We start from the raw sequence: 17238 nt of genomic DNA, 5'->3' as shown, positions 1-17238 counted from the left end.
TTCTTTGTTAAATTTTTTATTTTAACATAATCCTACAGTACATTTGGGTCATATTTTCCCTCCCCCAACATCTTCCAAATCTTACACGCATATCTATTCATCGAATTTTATATTCTTTTTCTCACTCACTTCCCTGCCACAAACAAACAACAAAAACAAAATAACTAGATAAAAAATACATAAATTGAAAAGATGTTGATTCTTCCTGAGGGAGGAATAATCATTTAATTGTATGTGGTCACTGGTAAGTTACCGGTCTTTCTGCGGACAACCCCACATCTATATATTAGCAGCACTAAATGGACTTCATTGATTGTCTTAAAAACAAAACAAAACAACAACAACAAAAGAACTTAAGGAAGTTCAAACTTCATGATGGATGTCAGAGTTTGGGGAAGGAAGCGTATGGTAAACAAACCTACATAATATATTTATAATGTATAATGTTCAGTATTATGTAATAAATATAGTTTAGTAATTTGTTCACAATGTGTGGTGGTATATCTTTTAATGATATGTAATAATTAAAGTGAAGTCACTACCTATGTATGTGAGAAAATTAGGATTTTTTTTTGTCGGTTTATATCCTGCTAATGATTTACAGTCAAAATATTGCATTAAAAGGAAGCACTTGTGAGATACCAGGAAGTTATTATGTTTCTTCCTCAGTGCGACTTCCTGGAAAGGGACAAAGTCATTTGCTCATTCCTGGATGCGTTCTGTCAGAAAAGAGGAATACCTGCATGTATGAGTTCTTACCTGAATGTGTATTGTAAACATGGTCAGGGCTTGTAAAGTTCCTGGATGGTTGCTCTCCTTACTTCTGATCTCTCCTTTCTCAACACAGGAAGAATAAAGAGTAAATTGTAGGTTTTAGAATTGAGCAATTATAGTCACTGTCTCATTTATATACTGTCTTTGAGGGAACACAGCCCAGCTTTGTTTTTTGCTAATGTTGAAAATTGTTATTTTCTTTTCTGGGTAATTTGAAATATTTTCCTCTGGGATCATGAATTTAATGTGAAACAGTTCTTCACAGAAATAAAATAGAAAGTATTCATTTAAAATTCTTTATAGGTAAGGGTGATAATGATTATTATTCAAGGATGTATTTTAGTATTTTTGTTATAAGTACATTAAATACATTAACTTATTTGGATGAAATTATTATGGTTAAGATGCATAATACTTGTATCCAAAGAAAATAACAAATCTACTTTTGTGCCTTCCATAATATTTTAATATTTTTATGCTTTTCTTTAAAACATTATTATTAAATTGATCTTAACTAATAAAATCACAAGGTCATATAGCTTTACAAGGTACTTTGATACACTTCAATATCAGGATACATTTTTTATTATTTATTTAGTTCAAACATCTATCTAAACAAATATTGATTATTTCTTCTTGACAAAAAAACCCACAGTATTTTCTCCTACCTCTCAAATATATACGGTATATAATTATCTATACCCAGTGTACTTTGTAATAGATTAACAATAAAGCATTAGAAGTGTAAAATTTCTTAAATATGTTTTTTCACTTATTATCTCATATTCCCCAAATATTTCTGATAATATGAACTACCTATTTTCCATTACTTTCCCATTATGATAGATTTTAACTTTTTTGAGTTTATTAGTTTTCTTTCACAATTCCCACTTTCAGAATGTTCATTACAGATTTAAAACTTTGGTGCTTTTTTTTTTTTTTTAGGTAGAATTTACCAATAATTGAAATAAAATTTCAAACACTGCAGTTGGTGGTGGACAACATTCTCACTTTCTGATTCTTGTAAGAAAATGCTTCATGGGTTTCCACATAAGAAAAAAAAATAAGAGCACAGTTGGTATACATGGTTTGCCATGGTTTGTTTCTTTCAATAAGAGATTTTTGCTAAATTTTTATGAAAACATTTCAATATCCATAAAGATAATCATAGTAATCTGACTGAAACACTAATATGGTAATGTTAATATTTCAATATTTTATCACCTCACCTTATAATAACATCATTAATTTTGCAGCAAAGTGTTTTAAGAAATATATTTTGAAGAAAATTAGAACAAAAACATTCACATCATTAATCAAAACTTAAAATAAATCTGGTATAACCAAATTTTATGATGTTTCATGTTACAAATGAGGCTTTTTTCAAGATTTATCTCACTTGCTAATGATTTTGGAGCACATTTCTAAGTAAAATGACCAATTAATTACTTTCATTTTACTTTTTTATGTTTTAATAATTTCTTTTGTATGTTGTATTGACATAATTTTCCTACTCCCTTTAATTTCTACACACACACACACACACACAAACACACACATACACAGGCTCACATGACCCTCTGAGTTTTATAGTGTTCCTCATGTGTCTATTTGTTTGGGGTTGTCTGCTTGGCAATGGATGACTTTTCAGGAGATTCATTCTTGCAGAAGACTGATTCTCCCTCTCTCAGCAGCTATAAAATTGACCATAGACTTTGGGATTTTTTTCCCATCCACGTTTGGATGCTAACTGTACTGACATTGTTCAGATCTCTTTTTTATTATTAAGTTGTGAATTGAAAAAGCAGTGCTGAGCAATATGAGTACTTATTTTGTCATTCAGTATCACTATCCAAAAACTATGTTTATGATTTATCCAGCAAAATTATTTCTTTCTTCCTTAATTAATTGATATGTCAATTTCTTGTACTACGTGTAATGGAATGAAAATACGTAAAACTAATCAAAAGTGATGAAATGAATAGGTATGTTCAATTGCAAGGAGTGTCATTCCAAGATGGAAAATAACAGGATACAAAGAAAAGAATTAATAAGACTGAAGATCCAATGTACTTGTGGATCCCTATGTGGGTATGGAATGAGAGAAGACAGGGATGAAAAAAGGACAGTAGAAGGCAGAATACTATTTAGTAATGTATGACAATGAAACTGGTGGCTGACATATTGAAAGAGAATATGATTTGCTGTTTTAGTTAGCTGGATGCATAAAGTTAAAGGTCTTGGGTTTATACTTTGTAGTAGAATTCAAGAAAGCTCTCATATTAGCTACTAGACACCATTTAAAGGACTATAGATGATAAAGATTTTCTATTTATTTCATTGAGGAAGAGTCTTGGCTCTATTAAAAATTTTTAAAAAATAATTTTATAATCTTATGTGTTTGAGTGCTTCTTGTGTAGGTATGTCAGCAGGTTTGTGGGCAATGTTCACAGAAGCCAGAAGATTGTATTGATGCTATGCAACAGGAGAAATGGATGTTTTCACGCCATCACTTGTGTACTAGATTAAACCCACTTCTTCTAGAAGAAGTATGAATCCTCACAACCTCTGAGCCATCTCGCCAGCCCACAGTCAGGTCCTATTAAAAACTGAAACATCAAATAAATATCAAAAAATGTGTTTGAAGTAAAGTATGTTTAAAACCACAAATTTCTATGACACTAAGAGTCCAAGGAAGGAAAAGGAGTGAGAAATAAATTTCATTGAAACGTGAGTGGCATCCTGTGACCTTGAGTATGCTCTGATTATTGTTTTGAAATGACCAAGAAAACAACAAGCTAAACAATTGCTTTAAACCCGCAGTTCCTCCAATTCAAACTCTGTTCCTGAATACTTAAGTTAGCATGGTGAATGGTGAACTTGCTGAGAGTACTGTCTTGACACTTTATATGCTCGTAGGTGAAGAGGATTGAGTGGATTCTTACAGCGAAGATGTGATCAGGAACATTTTCTTTGTAACCTATATCACACAATCAGATTTTTACTGAAATATCACAAAAGTTACAACTGTGCCTACTATTTCAAAAGTGTCACTCTTCTCAGTGATGATGAGCCTTTCAAAGAGGAGCTATTTCCTAGGTGCTTGACATGGAGTTCAAGCTTCATGCTTAGGGTGAAAGTGGTAAATAGAGTTGGACAAGCAGAGCAAAGATGCATTTAGCTGCAGGCTGCAACTTGGATTTTCAATGCAGAAGCTTACTTGAGAGATGCTGACTGAGAAGGATGAAGCTGAAAGTAATGAAGTGATATTTAACAAGCCAGGAGCATGGCTCAACGAGAAGAAATCAATGAGCCAGAAAGAGACTCCTCTTGAAAACAAATGAGGCAAAAATGGACCAACTCCCAGCCCCCTCCAGGATCCCTTTTGTTATTGTTGTTAGCAACTAAGTCAGGCAAGCTGAATTATAGCCATATTTCTTCCCACTGTGAATTGCCTATATTTATGTCCAGTTACAGACATGAAAAATAGCCCACTAGACATGTAATTGCCCATCCTCTTTACTCCTCAGCCCAAATTGCTGTTTATACCGCACGGGTTCTAACTCACAATGTGCTTAAATGTCATCACTCAGTCAGCATCCAGCATAAACTAAATGCATCATCCCGGTCCTGTTTTCAGAATATCGAGTTTGGAGTAAACAGGGACATTAGAATGGACATTGTGCTAATGGATAGCAGTAGAATTCACCCAGTAAAATTACAGGAACGGAAGAGAATCTAGAGCAAAGTGACGTAGTGACTACAGGAAAGCATCGCCGTTGTGTAAGGTTGCTGAAACTGCACTATGTCATTTGATGCATTCTTAAGAATCTGTCCTCACAAGAAGAACATCAAGGCTGGCTGATCTGGACTGCTGGTTGGATCTGCCCAAACTTCTGTACCAACAATGACAATACACGCAGAAAACCCAGACGCCCTGTTCAGATCTAGCCAAATGGACAGCTCATTCTCCATGGTTTTGGAGAGAACAGGGATTGCCTCTGACATTAACACTGATGTTCCTGATATGATCACTCCCCTTTGCTGAGGAGGCCTGGCAGGGGCACACAGAGGAAGGGAAAGCAAGTTTTCTGGGTGAGACCTGATAAGCTGTGTTCATATGGTAGGAGAGGAGGTCCTCTTTGGTCAAAGGTCTATGGGAGGGGAATAGGGTAAAATAGGGTGGGAGGGAAGAGGAAGATAGAAGGGAGGGGTTAGCAATAGGGATGTAATCTGAATAAACAGTAATAAAAATAGATAAAAAAGAACCTTCCTGGAGAATATCTTAAAAATCATGGATGAGCTTTAAGTGTTGAAAAGAATATAGAAACGGAGTTTTTGTTTCTTAAAACAAAGTCTGGCATCTATGGATACAAGAATCTCTCATCTTTAAGTTGAGATACAAGATGAGCATATCTAGCATGGCACTGATGGTGAAAATGTTTGTGTTTCTTAAAACCACAGTTAATATTGTAGACAAAACTGTAAGCCACGGACTTGTGCATGCATAACTTGTATTTTAATATTCCTCTACTATATTCAAATTAAAACACCAGAACAATTAGACTAAATTTACAATAATGTTACCAGTTAAACAATAAAACATATGAAATAGTTGACACTATAGGACACCGAATAAGCAATTTGTAATAATTTTCTTTTTCATTCCAAAAAAAGCAACTTGACTAAAGAGAAAAATATAGATATTAGAAATTATTCAGCAAGATTGGCTCAGGTATGAGATTATAACTTCTTTCTTTTTCTTCTCTTCAGTAGCTCCCATTCATACTGCCATCTTACTTTAAAATTCTTGGCTTCTTTTTTCTCACTCATTGCTTTTGTGGTGTGTGTGTGTGTGTGTGTGTGTGTGTGTGTGTGTGTGTGTGTGTGTGTATCCTGTTCAGTTCATATATGCCAAACAAAATGGGGACAAAACCCAAGAAGCTTCAACTTCCCACAAGGGACTAAAGGCAAAAACAAAACAAACAAAAAAACCCAACAACAATAAAACATACACACACACACAAAACAAAACAAACAAAAAACAAAACAAAACAAAAACACAAAACAAAAAACCTTCAAGTAGGACAAGTGGCTTTCCTCAGTGTTATGACAATTGGTTTTTAGTGCTCTATGATCAGCACAGAAAAACTACACACAATGACAGCTACGTGTTAGATAGACGTGCTTTGCTTCGTAATGGATCAGTTGAGAAATCAGCAAAAATTTTCAAAGTAGAAAAGAGAATTACATTTTAATTTGTCAACATTATTCCTATTGATTTCAATAGGGATTAATTTTGGACTGTTAATTGATTCACTAATTGGATCAGGTATTGTCTGTAGTGATTTGGAGTTCATTCCCCAATCACCCCCATCCCATCCTTTTTGATGGGAAAACAGAAAGTCAGCTGCTCTAATTGTGTTTTCACATGGAAAAATACTTGAGTAGTACATTAAGTGGTAGTCTTATGACTAACACTTTGCCCTAAGTGCTTTGTACCATGTTCAACTGTTCTCTTACATTTTGACACATGATAAGAATTCACTGTCTTGAACTTGAACTTAGCAGTTGAAATATTTGCTAAAGAGCATTACTGAAAATTGCTTGCTGCTTTTGGGTAAGGACAGTTAAAAATCAGTAAACCATAGGTTTTTTTTCCTTCCACTTTTACAAATAATGAGCACTTTTGAGGAAGAAGCAGATGAATCTGAGTATTCTGATTTTTTTTATTAATTTATTCTTGTTACATCTCAATGTTTATCCCATTCCTTGTATCCTCCCATTCCTCCCCCCCCCATTTTCCCATTATTCCCCTCCCCTATGACTGTTCCTGAGGGGGACTACGTCCCCCTATATATTCTCATAGGGTATCAAGTCTCTTCTTGGCTACTTGAGTATTCTGATTAAACACCCGAGACATTCATGTGAGAAAAGTTTTTTAATTTATTATAATTTACTTAGATTACATCCTGCTTGTTTTCCTCTCACTTGTATCTTCCCTTTCCCATTCTCTCTCCCTCTTCCACTGTATTCCCCACTCCTTGACCTTTACACAAGAGGACCTTCCATATGACTACAACCTATCAGCTGACATCTAGAAATCCTGCTTACCCTTTCTCTGTGTGTTGTTGGCCTACCCACCAAAGGGAAGTGATCAAATTGGGGGCACCAGAGTTCATGTCATAGGCAGTCTCCACTCTTCTCACAACTCTGGAGAATGAGCTGTCCATTGGTTAGATCTGAACAGGGGGTTTAGGTACAACATGTGCATTATCCTTCATTGGTATATTGTGACAAGATCACAAGACTCTCAAAAGACCACCAGGACTTGATACAAGCACAAGAAATCTTTAATTTTTTAACTCAAGCCAGGCTCTGACTGTCACTAATGCAGTAGTATCCAGAAAGGAGCCCTGAACTCTGAGCTCAGGGTAAATTTATAGGCTCACTCTAAGCAGCAGAGGTCTAACCTGGCAAGTGCCTATTGGTTGAGATATGAAGGGGATATTGTATTTTAAAATTATTGGTTGCTAGAGAGCACAAAAATCACAAAAGTTTCTGGTTTGGTTTCCTAGCAAGCAACCCTCTCTCCTGTACTCATGAAAGGAATGCAGCCAGATAGGTTGCTGGTTCCTCCCTGCTGCTGTCCAGATTATCTCCTGTGGATCTATTTCTTAACCTTAGTCCTAGTGACCCTAAAATCCAATTATAGTTCTTTTGGTCTCTCAGTACAGCAGTTTGTGCAGGCACCCCTGTGTCCAAATCAGCCAGCTTTGATGGTCTCCTTGTGGGGCCCCTAAATCATCTGGGTCCTTCCATCACCCCATTCTTCTATACCACTCTCTTCTGGAGTACAGCAGTGAGTTCCAGCATCTGTCCAGATCCCCTGCTGTGTGGAGTCTCTCAGAAAACATCTATGTTGGATTAATATCCACTTATAAGTGAGTATATACCATGAGTGTCTCTCATTGTCTGGGTTACTTCACTCAGGATGATCATTTCTAGTTCCTTCCATTTGCCTGCAAATTTCAAGATTTCCTTGTTTTTAATAGCTGAGTAGTATTCTATTTTGTCAATGTATCACAACTTCTTTATCCATTCTTCAGTTTATAGACATCTAGGTTGTCTCCAGATTCTGGCTATTACAAATAAGCTTTCTTTAAACATAGTGGAGCAAATGTCTTTGTTGTGTGCTGGAGCATCTTTCAGGTATATGCCCAGGAGTGGTATAGCTGAGTATTGAGGTAACATTATTTTCAATTTTCTGAGAAAGCACAATATTGATTTTCATAGTTGTCATACAAGTTTGTATTCTTACCAGGTATGGAGGAGTATTTCCTTTTCTCCACATCCTTGCCAGCATGTGCTGTCACGTGTTTTTGATCTTAGCCATTCAGACTGGTGTAAGCCACACACTTAGAATGGTTTTGATTTGGATTTCCCTGATGACTAATGGCATTGAGCATTTCTTTAACTATTTATCAATAATTTGATATTTCTCTGTTGAGAATTCTGTTTATCTCTGAACCCCATTTCTTAATTCAGTTATTTGGATTGGTGGTATGGAATTGTCTGAGTTTTTATGTTTTGGATATTAGCACTCTGTAGTATGTAGGTAAAGATCTTTTCTCCCAGTCTGTAGTATGTAGGTAAAGATCTTCTCCCAATCTGTAGGTTGGTATTTTGTTCTGTTGACAGCATCCTTTGCTTTACAGAAGCTTTCCAGTTTCATGAGTATCCATTTAGTAACTGTTGATTATAGAGACTGAGCTATTGCTATTCTGTTCAGGAAGTTGTTTCCTATGCCGATGAATTCAAGGCTCTTCTCCACTTTTTATTCTAACAGATTTAGTGTGTCTGATTTTATGTTGAGGTCTCCAATCCACTTGGACTTGAGTTTTGTGCAGGGTGATAATTATGGGTCTATGTTGCGTTTTCTACATGTAGATATCCAGTTAGACCAGCACCATTTGTTGAAGATGCAATTCTTTTTTTATTGTATGGATTTGGCTATTTGTTAAAAATCAAGTGCCTGAACATGTGTGGGCTTATTTCTAGGTCTTCAATTCAGTTCCATTGTTCAACCAGCCTTTTTCTATGCCAGAACCATGTCATTTTTATTACTGTTGCTCTATAGTACAGCTTGAGATCACTGATGAGGATTCCTCTGGAAAATCTTCCATTGTGCAGGATTATTTTTAGCTATTCTGGTGTTTTTGTTTTTTCATATTAATCTTCCAGGATCTATAAAAAATTTTTTAGTTATTTTGATAGGGAATGCATTGAATCTGTAGAATGCTTCTGCTAAGATGACCATTTATACTATGTTCATTCTTTTGACGCATGAGCATGGGCGATCTTTCCATATTCTGATATCTTCTTCAATTTTCTTTTCAGAGACTTGAAGTTTTTTGTCTTTTTTGTTGTTGTTGTTGTTATTGTTGTTTGTGTAAGTCTTTCATTTGCTTGGTTTCTTTTTATATCCTTGACATAAAGGACAACTTTTCTGTATACAATTTTATTATCTTCTTTTATTAAGTATTGACACCAAATGATTACCCAATACTAAATGATTAGCTGTGAAAACATATTAGTAACATTATGTAAATTGAGATGGTTTTACATATGTATTTATGAAGAGAAACACAAAACAACAACAGCAGCAGCCACAGCAATTAATGAAAAATAGGCCTTGATTTTGAGAAAGAGCTGTAGTGATATTTGGAAGAGTATGGAGGAAGAAAAATGAAGGATGAAATGATGTGACTATCTAACTTTAAAAATGAAAGAGTAATTTAAAATCAAGTAATTAATACTAAAGTTGTGTGTTTTCAGAGCTAATAAAAATTTATGCTTCAGAGGCTCAATATCTCTATTGCTCTTTGCTGATTTTTTTTCAGAAATTACATTGTAGAACTTGGAGATCTTTAATATTTATATATCATATGAAAATAGGGATGATTTGACTTTTAATTTTCCTCTTTGTATCAATTTATTTTCTCTGCCTTATTACTGTATCTAGTCTTTCCTGGTTTATCTTGAAATGGAATGAGTATTTTGACAATTCCCATCTCATTCCTGATTTTAAAGAGATTACATAGGGTTTCGTCAATCAGGATAATGTTGTCTCTAGATTTGTTATATGTACCCATTATTATGCTGAGGTATAGTTCCTCCAAAACAAAACAAAACAAATAAATAAACAACAACAAAATCCTAAAACCAAACAAACAAATCCAGTTTCAGACAGTAGAAACCTTTTTTTGAGTGCTTGGCCACTGTAGTTCTATACCTGAAATATTGCAGGTTATTGTTGCTGTGTTTGGTTGTCTTTCACATGTTGAATGTGGTCTTTTATTGCTGAAGAATGCATACATTAGGATACAGTGATTCAATATGGATCTGTAACTGAAAGCTTCTTTCTCACAGACTAGCTTGCACTCCAGAAAATACTATACAAGCTGCCAAGGGAGAAAAACAATTAGATTGTCCTGCCGATATAGAAGACCTAGAAACCACAACAATTCCCAGCATGGCACAATACTATTAAAAGAGCAAAAGCACAGCACTCACATGTCAGTGAAAAACAACTGCCTATTTGGACTTAAGGCTCACTCAACAGGAGGTGTCCTGGTCAGACCACTGGAAGACACGCCTGGTTACAGGAGATGGCCTGCTCATGTTCAGTATCCTCTGTTAGTTGGAGTCCTTGTTAGGGTCACTCTTGTAGGTTCCAAGATGATTTTTACTGTACTAGGTTTCCACATTGCCCTCCAAATACTTCCAATTTCAGTCTTCTCACTGTGTATACTGTCCTTCTGTCTCTCCCTCACCTACCTGATCTTAATAGGAGGAAATATTTATAGAAACCCAGGGAAATTCCCAGAGAGAGCAAACCCAAGCACCTAAGAAGAGAATTCTCTACTGTCACTCTCTTAGGTGAGCATAATTCCTTAGCATGCACTAAATCACATCTTTTACCAACTAATAATTGTAGCTATTAATCTTATCAAATAAGGCTCTATTTACAACAAATGAAGAACATCACAGAAAACCACAAATTAAAACAATGCAGAAATGAATAGACTGAATTGACAATATCTATGGCCTTGTTAATGCAAAGGGGTGTGTATAATGTGTGAGATGACACCGATTGACACATAATAACAGGCAACCAATGAACAAAAAGAATTTATTGAACAAAAAGAATTTGCCTCTCTCATGGATGAGTCTATGTATTGGTTGTCAAATGGAGAGTGGTTGTGCGTGGAATAATACAATTCTAGCAGAAGAAATGCACTCAGTGGACTGTATTTCTATCTAATCTTGTGTCACAATAACAGATAAAAAATTAATGTGTATTGACTTGAGTGTAGGGGAGGAATTCCAATTCCAGTAGCTAGGAGGGTCTGGAAGAAAGAAAGAGAAGGGACAATGATATAATTTTACTTAAATTAAAAACCATAATAAGAAAAAATATTCATGAAAACAGTATGGATATACATGTTTCTGTAAGAAAGAGTATATCATTGATTGCATTTACTCCAAGTAACATGAAATTCAGGATTTTTCCCTTCTTATAGTCGCTATAAATAATACAGATGTCTTAGTCTTTACAATGATTTCTGGGTAGAATTATTTCTCCTCAAAGAATTTGCCAATATTTCTGGGCTAATATAGTTACAGGCTTGCTGTTAGTATTTTTACAATTTTCTCTGATTAAGTTTGAAGATTGTAAACACATGTATTTTAATAAAATTACTACAGAAAATTATTAATTTAGATGGCATATGTTGTCCTGATACTTTCTCAGTGATTTTTCTTAAATGCTGTAGTGTCTTAACTCAAATAAGGAAAATGTTAGTATCAAATAAATGTATGTAATGGTATACACAATATTTAATATATTGCCTTCCCCACCCTATATGATACATTCTTTACTTGTTTTGTTTTTTTTGTTTTATGAACAGAATAATGTTGCACATAAAATGATTTTCCATTTGTTTTGACAACAATCCTCACCTCTTTTGCCTTGCCTTTAGCAATTATACCTTTTACATGGATCCATGTTTCAAACTTTTGTATTTATATACTTATTTTACCTGTGCTTCACTCTTATTTCATACATTACTTTATTTACTTTGGTTTATTGTGCCCCCCTCCCCCGCAGCAAGACGTAGCTTCTGTTATTCTCTACTTAAAGCAGAATTTTGATCAGGTTACTTAAAAATAAGAGGAATACTTCTTAAATCCTGATTAAAAGTTTCAGGGAAATCTATATGGTGTTAGAAATACAAAACTAATTATACAAATGTATATAAGTATTAAAACAAAAGAAAGACTTAATGCCAGAAATGAGGTTAATGACTTAAGGACTCCTCTAAAGTTGTGTTTGTCAGAAGAGTGTAACAAATATGAATATGAGGGTCCTCAGAAAGGTAAAGTAGGATCCACATGGTCAAAACTGTGGGAGACTATTGACTAGGTCTTCATACTGTGATGAAGAAAGATCTGCTGTAACTGAGTATTTATGATATGACTAGGTATTTTAAGGCCACATTGACACTGAGAGCACTGTCCAAATTTGGTGGATAGTAATGCTGTCCTGAAGCTTAAGGACTCTGAAATGAAAATAGTTCTTTCACTGTTTTCTTTAACTATAGGATCAAAATTATCAAGTCACTACTCCAATTTCAGTGTGAGAATTATCAAGTCACTACTCCAATTTCAGTGTGAGATGACTTTACATTTTAAATGCATTTTGTTTATACCTATGATTGTAGTTTTACAAGCAGAGAAAACATATAAACACTTGATATGACCACTGACAAATTCAAACTCATGTTCAACATGTATGAATAAACTTATGTTTTTATCAGAATTAGAAGTTAGGCATAATGTTTTCTACAGACATTCTATTTACTTCTACAGAGCCTAATTAGTAAACCAGAAATGAAAATTAATTTTGTAAACATTAGCTGATTATTTTTCAACTATTTTTGAGGAAAATTAGTTTATAAACAAAAAATAATTTTATTGCTTGATTGTCAGACGTCTTTAAATTAAATTTAATTAAAATTGCTCATGCGGTGAAACAGTTTGATTATTAAACAATATCTATCAAGGAAAACTCTAATACCTTGATGGTAATGTCATTTATAAATATATTATTACATTTTTATAATTAATATTTTAAAATCTTTATAGGGTGATAACTGGCACAACATTGTAGCTTAAAACAGCTTCAATAAGACAAAAATATGTAAACTGTGCCATGCAGCCACCTTAATTTTCCACAGAAAATATTTTCTCAAGGAAGTATTCTTTACTCTAGTATTGCCAGTTTGCTTTCAAAAGCTGTGTTGAAGACTAGAACCAAAAGAAAACTGCTGAGGAAATGGTGCATTTGGCTTATAGCTCCACATTACAATCCATTTCTGAGGGAAGTCAGGGTAGGAGCCACGAAGGAACCAGGAGGCAGGTAGTGAAACAGAGGCAGGGGAGGAGCATTGCTCACTGGTTCCACCCCGATGGCTTACTCAGCTTGATTTCTTAGCCATCAAAGATTAAGTTCCCATAGGTATCACTGGCAAGTAAACTGGGCATTCCACAACCATCACTAATAAAAACCTAAAATGCACCACATTCAAAGTTACACAACAAACTGATGGAGGCATTCTTCAACTGATATTCTCTCTTCCCAGATATGTCAAAGCTTTTATTGACAAAAAATAATTACCATATTTGTTGTTTATTAAGAAGTGGAAATTGATTTTGAAATGCTCTAGAATATATATTTACATACATACATATAGACATACATACAGACAGACAGACATCATGGCTCCAATTCTATATCATCCTCAATGTATTGGTTAAGAGCTGCTGTGCAAATACTGTTGAGATATAAATTCAGAAATTTGAGTTAACTAGAATAAGAGTGGTACAAACAAGACTTTGCAATGGGTAAAAGTGCTCAGCTCTCATATAAATGATGGTCATGCAAGAAATAAAAACACACATTACAGGAATTACAAAAAAAAAAAACATAGAATTCAGTTCAACTGATAGTAGACATCAAAACTGACCACCAAGGAGAAAATGAATACCTCTGAAAAGAACTGATGACAACACTTACCTGGAAACTGTCCCAAATGCTTTTTCAGAGAAAAAAATTTGTCTTTCCCACACAGAGACTCAATGATGGTAAAAATTGCAGAAGAAAACTGCATGTATTCTCTCAATTCAAAAGGAGAAAATCATTGAGATTGTGACAAATATCTCCAAACATGTAGCTGGATATTAGCACAAATCGTAACTTTTAGCTAACATTGTCTAATTTTAAATATAAATAGATAAGAAAATAACCTGAGGATGTACAGGAATTTGCTTTTTTCATCTTAAATATTTTATAAAATTGTAAGAAGAGAAAGTTTCATTGGTTTTTTTTTTGTAATCTTTAATATTCTCTACAATAGTAATTGTTTTCTTTTTTAGTATCTTTACCTTCTGAGTAAGTCAAACACTTCACAAACTGACATATCTGACAGATACCATATCAATGTGAGGTGTACTTTTTTAGAAGTTCCTATTATGACAGTTATCAGATGATACTAGATGTCCTTACCCTCAACCCAGCTGTCATCCTTTTTGTTCATCCTTTCTCAGCAAAGGAAATGGTCACCATTGATGATTACCATTCTGAGGGCTGAATGTAAGCACTCTGAAATGCAGAGTTCACATTTCATTTCACGGTGCTTTGTCAGTTACTAGAAGTAATTTTTATCTGGAAAGAGTGGTACTGTTTCCTAGAATAAACAATGGAGTTAAAGGTGTGTTTAGTAGTTTTAACAAATTATGAAGAGTAGCTGCTTTTTCTTATAGGATCTCTATATAGAATAAGGATTTCCTGTTTTAATGTGCAGATTCATTTAAATGCGGTTTATTTGTCCCAATTATAGCTTTAAGAAATTCACTTAAGACACAGATTGAAAATTAAAATTAGAGAGCCAGCACTAGAATGTTTAATTCATTCTGCTTCACCTTAGAGATGGTGGTCATTTAACCATGACTCAAAATATTAAAAATGGATGGAAAATCAAAATTAGTTTTTAAACTAAACTTCTCTTTTTCTATAACGCAAACATTTACTTTTAAAACGGCTCAGTGGTTTTGAACTTCAAAAATTGACTATCAAGTTTATACAAGTCAGTCTTAGGGTCTTTTGTATAAAATTCTCTAATTTCATGAAAAAATTCCATTTTGCTTTTAGGTTTCCATTTTCATGTTGACTAAAGGCCACCCATGAAACTCATCTGTGTTTTAACTAGCCCATCCTGTATACCATAAACATTTATTCATCTAAATGATTTTCTTTTTCTTTTGAAATTAATTATATAAACTACTATATAAGATAATTTGCTTCAATAGAATATTTCATGCATATCTGGTCATTTTTCAAGATTAATTTTATTTTTAACTATGTGTATGTATGTGAGGTGAGTATCTGCCATTGAATGTGGGTTCCCATGAAATACAGGGTAGGCACCAATTCCACAAACCAGAAGTTACAGAGGTTTGTGAGTATTCCAATATGTGTGTGGGTACCAAACTCCAGTTCTATGCAGAACAATATGCACACTTTACTTCTGACCCACATCTTCAGCTCCCATATGAGTCATTACTGACAACTACTTGATATATCTTTTTATGCTGCTATACAGATTGCCTAATGATAGAGGATATTCAGTGGTGTCTGAATCACTGTGAATCTTGTGTTATTGGGTTATTTGAATATGATGATAGTTGTGAATATTTTGTAATTAAGTAAGTTATAAAGTAATAAGATTTTTCTCATGCTATTTAATTTATTTTTCATATTCAATTGTTTTTAGTAAGTTTCTAATATATGAATACTCAATTTCTTCTAAGCACAGAGCTTCACATTAGATATTCAGTAGTGGAACATAACACTACTTGAATGGTACTCAGATTGAATAGGATAAAATGCCTTGGTCATTGTGTGAAATACAATAAGCCAGTTCTAAGGAGGAAAATACTTCATGATCTTTCTGCTATGTGGAATCTAACAAACTTGATTTCATAGAAGATTTTAGTAGAATGGAGTTTGTTATAGGATGTGAATGGCAGGGAAAGAGTTGAAAAAGTTGGCGAAATGGCTACTAACTTATACTCATTTAGGGGAAATAAGTTATGATGTTACTACTACACAGTTGTATGAAAACAAATAATGATATATTTCAAAATAAAATGCCAGACTAAAAGGTCTTGAAAATTTTCAGCAAACATAAACCATAAACATTCTGAATACAAGTCTTTTAAATAATTCTCAAATGTGTGAACTATACCTTTAATCTAATAATAATACAAAGAACTATTTTAAAATATTATGAAATTGTAATTTTCATGACAAAGTAATAATTTTATATAGTAAAGATAATACAGTTGGTATCAACTAGGCATCTAATACATACTAGCCAATACATAAAATGTGCTAGGTGTTCTTTTATTTTTTCATAAGATTTCAGGCTTTAAGAATAAGAGAGAAAAGAAAACAGAGAGATAAATCATCATAAGTTGGATAATGACGTGTGGAGGTGGATCGATGGAATGTTTATTATATAAAAAGAAGTATTGTGTTCATTATGTGTACATCAGCTGAGAGAAAGAAACAAGGATTTTTCTTGTAAAGTCTTTATTCTACTAATAAGAGAAAGATGCTGCAACAGTATCCATGTGAATTAGATGATTGTAGCCAATATAAAACTTATAACAGGGAAGGTTTAATATGACACTCAGAGACATCACAGTAAGAGAACTTAGCAAACAAAATATTAGAGAGATAAAGGGGTAAACAGTGAGTGAATCTGCATTGTGAAATTTACAGGAAAAATTTCCTTCATTGGAAAATTTTCAATAATACAAATATGAAATTCTGAAATAAATTATTAGAAGTGGGAATGATGATGATGATGATGATGATGATAGTGATTGGAGTGGAATTCTGGCTTCATCTAGAGATAATTGAGAATAATGTATCTTGAAGAAGTTCTTTGGATCTTAGCTAATTTGAACTTGAGTAAAAGAAATCTTAAAGAACTATTAATCTTCATTTCTCCAATTCCTGGGGATATTGAACATTTTTAAGTGTTTCTAAACTGTTTGCTCTTCATCTTTTGAAAATTCTGTCACATATATGTGAAGAAAATGGAATACTGATTCACTGCCTATATGAAACCAAACTGCTGTAGCCACTACAGAAAGTAGTGTGGAAATTTCTCAAAATCTGAAAATACATTTAAAATAACCTAGAAAGGAGTAGGGGGTAAGTGGGAGGGAGGGAGAAATGGGAAGATACAAGGGATGGGATAACAAGTGAGATGTAAAATGAATAAATTAATAAAAATGATATTAATTTTAAAAAAGAACCTAGCTATTCCA

Source organism: Acomys russatus, chromosome 2 (genome assembly GCF_903995435.1).
Source record: "Acomys russatus chromosome 2, mAcoRus1.1, whole genome shotgun sequence".
NCBI lineage: Eukaryota > Metazoa > Chordata > Mammalia > Rodentia > Muridae > Acomys > Acomys russatus.
The sequence above is the reverse complement of the archived record's forward strand: the minus strand, read 5'-3'. Positions refer to the sequence as shown.